This window comes from Protomyctophum parallelum, assembly GCF_964188405.1.
Source record: "Protomyctophum parallelum genome assembly, chromosome: 14".
NCBI classification, from domain to species: domain Eukaryota; kingdom Metazoa; phylum Chordata; class Actinopteri; order Myctophiformes; family Myctophidae; genus Protomyctophum; species Protomyctophum parallelum.
The window spans coordinates 39327464-39334171 of NC_139709.1; positions in this window are offsets into that span (position 1 = coordinate 39327464).

The following is a 6708-nucleotide window of genomic DNA, read 5'->3' on the forward strand; positions in this document are numbered from 1 at the left end:
GCCACATTTAAAGTCATGTGTTGCGCGTGTATTGATTGACCATTGTGTTCATGTGTCCTATCAGGGTATCATACTATATGCGTGTTACTGGATTCTCATTCTGTAAATTCATAGTTATTGCAATTTCAATATATTTATTTTAATAGCTTCAAAAACTGCTGTACATTCAAGTCTTGCTAAATTTGTGCAATACTTCGTATTTACTAATTGTGAGTGACTGGTGACACTTTCTGGTGTCTTTTGAATTGAAAATATGCACTATACAGTATGACTAATGGTATTCGTAAAATACAGTGCCACAAGAAAAGAACCACAATCGAAATAAAAGAAAAGTACCTTGTACAGCCCTCATGATTTCCCCATTTCAATTGGAGAATTAGTAGCCTACATTTAAAGCACAACTTAATACAAAACTGTTAACTGTGGACGACACCATAAAGCATTACACTTGTTTACAATGGGGTCCACCATGTTCAATTCATCATAACATTTAGAGACGTACAAATATACACTTCTAGTGGTGGGTGCCTGCCTGGGTGGGGGATTGGGATTAAAATTTTACGGGCCAGTTTTGAATTGCAGCCGTCCATAGGTACTCTTTGAGAGCGGTTTTCGCATGTCTTAATGACTGTTTGTAGAGCGTTCCACATTTTGGTGGCATAGGAGCGAAATTAATTTAGTCCCGCGTTTGTGCCAAATCTGGGTTGCACATGGTTTGGTGAACCCCCTCTGGTGTTGTGAGTGTGGACTTCTTTAACATTAAGGAAGTATTTAGACAGGTACATGGGTATCTTGGTGGTGTAGTGAATCTTGTGGACCAGACCCATTGCAAGATGCTGTACTCTGTCGTCAACCCTAAGCCATTCCAGCCTGTAAAAAGTGGGCAGGGGTGAGGTGGGTTCAGGGAGTGAGGCCTTTTAGGTGCTGTGGTACCAAGAGGTGCATGCATAGTTGAAGAAACCTTGTACGAGGGCTCCTGTTAGGGTCTTTGATTACGTTGGTGGATATTTTAATGATTTTATCACCGGATAAAGATTTGCCTACAGAATGGAACCTTTTCACTGCCTGTTCAGCTAATCTAGGGTTAACATGGTTGGCATTTCTGTTTTGATGTCAGTATCCAGCCAGGCAGAGCTAGGTTCCAGATGAATGGATCTGTCTCTGCAAACAGCCTGAGATAGGGGTGAAGACCAGTCAAGTATAGAGAATGTTTCCCTATCTTTTGTCCTCCACACGCAGACATGCATGCATTCACAAACAAGCGTGTGCTTGGCTATCGATGTGTGTGTAGACTAGATTGGAAATGTCAACAAGTACCGTAGGTGCACATTATGCAAGAACTGTGACGTGAAGTCCTATCATTAAGGTTACATTTGAGTCACATTAAACATTCCTATATGGAATGACACCAGCGTCCTTGTCAATTTTGAAGTAAAGAAAGCCTAGACACTATTTCCAGACCAGTGGAAGGAGCATGATGTAGAATAGAGATATCAAATCAAACCAAAGTACATTTACATTGACCGAAGACCAAACCAAAGTGCTGAACGTGCTGATTGAACAAAATAAAGGATTGTGCCTTGGCTTTCTTTTCATTTGAAATTTGAATATTTGAATAAATTAGGGGAGCAAAGGTGGGTGCTGCCACTAAAGTAAAAATAAATAAAAAATAAAACATATCTTATGGTAATAGAAAGAAAGGAAGCGATCCGAGCACTCAAAAAGGTTAAAAATGAGAGGGTGGATAAAAGTCAAGGTTCTTTATTTAGAAAAGTAAAAAAACAGCCAACATGTTTCGACTTTATCCACCAGTCTACATTCCGGCTGTCACCCGTCTCTCCGGTGGTCACCAGACTATACCTGGTTGTCTATTCCTATGAGTCACTATAAATAGAATACCTCAGAACGAAAATACATCGCATGGATGCACCTGGGACGTATCCGCAGTGACGTATCCCAAGGTCATCGGGGGTTTTGGGTCTCGCGAACATCATACCCCTCACTCGGGTGACCCAGTTGGGGTGATCAAGTCCCGACTTACGTCCCAGTAGCTACCCTCGATCAGACCCAGTGACTAGGGAAAGACCAGAGCCACACAATCCGTTGGAACCACTCCGGAACTACTCTGCCAACATAAACTAGTAAAACGCAGTGACTGTCCATACATTTTTTCCTAGTGATTGTTTTACATGAAGATCAATGCTAATGTGCAATCTAATGTGACACTGTGAAAATGTAATACTGTATTGTGTTTATCGCTCAATTTGTTTGTGATATTAAATATCTCAAAACAAACCTACGTGCATATCATTGGGGGAACTTTCCATTGTTAATATTTACACATAATTGGCAGAAGAATAGCGTTGGTAATCATGAAATCGGTGTAATGTGACCAGCAGTGCAATGCTTTCTGAGAGTTTTATCAAATCAGCTCAGCAGTAAAATAAATAAATACAATTAAAATATAAATAAAACAACTGTCAATTACATTATGATGAGATTTCATGTGTGCAAAGATGACCTTTTGGCCTGAGGGTGACGCTAGACTAGAGGAAAGGTCATGGGAGTCACTCACATGGTAAGGGGTCATTCTCCAGGGAGCATGAATCCATGATGGCAATTAAACTACCCATCAGATAGTTTCTTCACCACCAGTGGTGGAAAAAGTACTCCAAATTATTACTTAAGTAAAAGTATCAATAGCGCAAAATGGAAATACTCTGTTACAAGTAAAAGTCCGGAATTAAAAATGTACTTGAGTAAAAGTACAAAAGTATTGGCATCAACCTGTACTTAAAATGCCAAAAGTATCTGCAAGCTCACAATGTCGCGCCACTGCACCACAATTACAACAATGAAATCCCAACAGAGCTGGGGTGACGGGGCTTTGGTGAACGTTGGAAAGGAGGACCCTGTTCTGCTATAGCCTGGGCAGCATTCCATTTCCTGTTTATGATCCGCTCGGGAGCGGATGGTAACTTTTTCTCCCACCTACTCTGTGTAGGGTGTGTAGAGGGTGTGTAGATCTACAATAATTCACTGACTGAATGTCCACCTACTCTGTGTAGGGTGTGTAGAGCGTGTGTAGATCTACAATAATTCACTGACTGAATGTCCACCTACTCTGTGTAGGGTGTGTAGATCTACAATAATTCACTGACTGAATGTCCACCTACTCTCACCGAATGTTCACTAGTACTACACGCCAGAATAGGGACATGTTCATGTGGTTCAACAGATTGAGGGAGAATGTACAGTATTGCATTTTGCATATTATTCAACGTACCGTATGGCCGCTGAATGACATTATTATGCATATTCAGATCCTCTTCCCTTTGATCCCTTTTGAACTCGGATTAATTAAGCTCTAGTTAAGTATGTGCTGCGTTGGCTGAGTTGGAAAAAGGTGGACCATGATGAAGATAAGAAATTGCATTGCTGCAAGAATCTGTAATTAAACTGTTGTCACTCAAAAGTGTGAGGAAATAGCGCAGCACACAATGAATGTCCTTTATATACCTCTCACGGACAGAAACAACGGACGCGTTGAGAATTCAAGTTCTTCAATGACATATAATCCCATTTTCAGTCCAGTTATAAATTGAAACCTGTATTTATAGAGGAATGTATGCCTATTATTGAGTAGTATAGGGTTGAGAAATTGTTAAGTCCAAAATTGTGGCCAGTGGCCACATCTTTAACCACAGATGAGTTGATTGTAGATTTGGTGTAGAAGGAAAATAATCACGCCCGTGTGAAGTGAGGGGCGCTCTTATCATCTGGAATTTATGGGGATGGGGGAGCAATGGGGATTCGCTTGTCTACAACATGACGCAAATTCTCCATTCATTATCAATGGAAATTTAATCTTTGTGTAAGATGAAAATCGACACTATACGGTAGCTGAATATAGGAGGGGCTAGCTCCCCTCAAAAAAGAATGCGGGGGCCAAGGATAGAGATCTGGGGGACTTAAAACTAAGTATATAGAGTTTAAAGGTAATAAGGTAGAGTTCATGCTATTTTCTTTGTTCAAATAATATCTCGTTTGAACAAGATAATTATGTTCTGGTTTGGCAGGGATAATGATGAATGGGAATTAATGTGTCAGGTTTCAGCTAGAAGGGCCTTTCAGCTCTGTGGGATGTCTTCTCGTTTGAACAAGATAATATAAGTTTCTTCCCATGGCCACTCCAGGGCTCCGATGATAACACAAAAGGGGAGCAAAGTTGGAACTGGAACACCGTCAAATTGAGGCCGGTAAATGGATGCTCCTTCCTGTTCTGGCTTGGCAGTGATAATGAATGGGAATGAATGTGTCAGGTAGTCAGGTATTAGATAGAAGGGCCTTTCAGCTCTGTGGGATGTCTTCTGTCAGTTGCGTGCGTGCACGTGTATGTGTGTGTGTGTGTGTGTGTGTGTGTGTGTGTGTGTGTGTGTGTGTGTGTGTGTGTGCGTGCGTGCGTGCGTGCGTGCGTGCGTGCGTGCGTGCGTGCGTGTGTGTGTGTGTGTGTGTGTGTGTGTGCACATGCGTGCCATCACTGCCATGGGTAGGTCGGTGGACAGTGCATTAGCACTTGCTATGCATCCCAAATCACACCTTATAGAAAGCACGAATGTCAATTGTGTTTTTTACCTGGGAGTCATATTTTGACGGCAGTAAGCCTGTCATAATTTCACCCGCCTCCCTATCTAATTATATTGGACAGTATAAAGATGTTGATATTCATTTTCATCATTACATCATACCCTAGAATGCACAAGTGTCTAAAACACAAGTGTCTATTTCAAACACAAAGTGTTTTTTGACTGGGGAGTCATATATTGACGGCATTAACTGGCTGCCTATCATAATTTCACCCCCCCCTCCGTATCGAAGTATTAGACAGTATTAAGATGTTGATATTAATTTTGTATCCATCTTTAGGGCCCCAAATCACACCTTAGAAAGCACGAGTGTCTATTTCAAACATTAAGTGTTTTTTTGTTTGTTTTTTAAGATATTTTTTTGCGGCTTACGCCTTTTATTGTTTTTTTTGAAGGGACACATGAACTGTTAACATAACTATTTGGACACAAAAAGACAATAACATTTTAATACTAGTCATTAAGTACTAGTCACGGAGTAATTAAAGCTGGATATAGGAGGGGCTAGCGGTGAGCGCCCCTCAAAAAAATAAATAAATCTATATCTTTCTATAAATGCACCACTGTTCTGCACAATGTTCGTTCTGACACCACATTGATGTTCTGACACCACATTGATGTTCTGACACCACAATGATGTTCTGACACCACAATGATGTTCTGACACCACATTGATGTTCTGACACCACATTGATGTTCTGACACCACAATGATACTCTGACACCACAATGATACTCTGACACCACATTGATGTTCTGACACCACAACGATGTTCTGACACCACAATGCTGTTCTGACACCACATTGATGTTCTGACACCACAATGATGTTCTGACACCACATTGATGTTCTGACACCACAATGATGTTCTGACACCACATTGATGTTCTGACACCACATTGATGTTCTGACACCACAATGATGTTCTGACACCACAATGATGTTCTGACACCACATTGATGTTCTGACACCACATTGATGTTCTGACACCACAATGATGTTCTGACACCACAATGATGTTCTGACACCACATTGATGTTCTGACACCACATTGATGTTCTGACACCACAATGATGTTCTGACACCACATTGATGTTCTGACACCACATTGATGTTCTGACACCACAATGATGTTCTGACACCACATTGATGTTCTGACACCACATTGATGTTCTGACACCACAATGATACTCTGACACCACAATGATACTCTGACACCACATTGATGTTCTGACACCACAATGCTGTTCTGACACCACAATGCTGTTCTGACACCACAATGTGTTCTGACACCACAATGCTGTTCTGACACCACAATGTGTTCTGACACCACAATGATGTTCTGACACCACAATGATGTTCTGACACCACAATGATGTTCTGCCACCACAATGTGTTCTGACACCACAATGATGTTCTGACACCACAATGATGTTCTGACACCACATTGATGTTCTGACACCACAATGATGTTCTGACACCACAATGATGCGCGACCTCACCCTGTATTAGCCAATTGATCACACCTGATCACCCCCCAACGGGCACTGTTCTAGTATCTTATCTCTAAATGCACCAAGTCTCTGTGTGTACGTACGTACTAGGCATGTGGAAAATAATCGATACGTATCGATACATCGATACAGACGTGCGCGATGCGAGTGCATCGGTTCATTCACTGTGTATCAGATACAATTGACGGGTGAAATCTCGATACATCGTTCGCGGAGTGCTTGCATCGGTAAAATCCATGGTTGCACCTTTTTTTCATGGTAAATTTCACCCTATCCTGAGTTTCCAAGGCGCATTGAACATATCCATCAGAAAAGGAAGGAAAAAAAAGGTCTCTCGCAGCGCACACAGTCAGTGAACAGAAGCTACCGTACGACGGTGCAGAGTAGACACGTTGAGACTGTGAGACAACAAACAGACTATAAAGAGCACCCGCGACTAACAGAAGTGAGCGCCACGCATTAAACAAGAGAAGCACCACCTTTAGCTTTATAAAATAGCTGTCCGAGGAGCTTTGTCCATCGATCAGTTGACTTTTCACTGTAGCGCT